Genomic DNA, 896 nt, shown 5'->3' with positions numbered 1-896 from the left:
CTGTAATAACCATGTGAAGGAAATTTTCTGATACTTAAATGCTTCCCAGGTAGAACTGAGTCTCCAAAAAGCTACAGAACTTTGAATAACACAATCAGAAAGTAGTAGAAGAAAGATTAGTTTCAGATCTGTCTTACGTCAAAGCTCATCCATCACCTGTCCTTTCTATTGTTTATTTGAAATGGACTTAGCATCTCACTCCTTGGTCTGAACTTACCTGGCGCCAGAAAAATTAACTAAAAGAGCATCATCTCAGTGAATTTATTTTTTTTCTGAATATGTTTATCTTTATATATTTTTTCATTTTCTTTTGATAAGCAGCTCTTTAGTCAATTTTATATATTATACCTAAACAACATTTTTGGCAAAAGAATAAGTAATATGGGCAACATGTATCTTCAGCTTAAGATTACTGAAAAAAAATGAGATGAATGTAGAGAGAATATAAAAATTCTTTATCTTTATCACTCATTTAAGTCAGAACTGACTCATAGCTGACCCTCCAGCAGGTTTTTTGAGGCTGTATATTGGAAGGGAAGATATAAGTCCATCTTTCCTCTGTGGAGCCACTGGTAGATTTGAACCACCAGAGGGACAAGTTTGAGCTAGCTGCACCACTCCAAACAAACTATACTACTGGAGCTCTCTACATCTTTTATATTTTTGTGTACTTTAAAGCTAGAACTGCCTCATAGATGACCATGTATCAGGTCTTCAGAGGCAGTAAATGACACAGAAACAGATTGCATAACTTTCTACCATGGTGGACTTGAACCTGTGAACCTTTGAGTTAGCAGAAAAACTCCCCAAGCAAAAATCACTAAGCTATCAGAGCTTCCTAGCTCTTTTGTAGGTCCTCTAAAAAGATGATACTTACTGCTGTTGTTGTTGTTGTT

At 35.5% G+C, this 896-nt stretch overlaps 1 pseudogene; it reads left to right on the top strand.

The window, feature by feature from the left end:
• The first annotated feature begins 381 nt into the window (after window positions 1–381).
• Window positions 382–896, top strand: part of LOC102848655 — a 4248-nt pseudogene continuing 3733 nt past the window's right edge.

The sequence above is a fragment of the Elephantulus edwardii genome, unplaced genomic scaffold, assembly GCF_000299155.1.
Source record: "Elephantulus edwardii isolate Elephantulus edwardi_28Jun2011 unplaced genomic scaffold, EleEdw1.0 scaffold00054, whole genome shotgun sequence".
NCBI classification, from domain to species: Eukaryota; Metazoa; Chordata; class Mammalia; order Macroscelidea; family Macroscelididae; genus Elephantulus; species Elephantulus edwardii.
The sequence above is the reverse complement of the archived record's forward strand: the minus strand, read 5'-3'. Positions and strand labels throughout refer to the sequence as shown.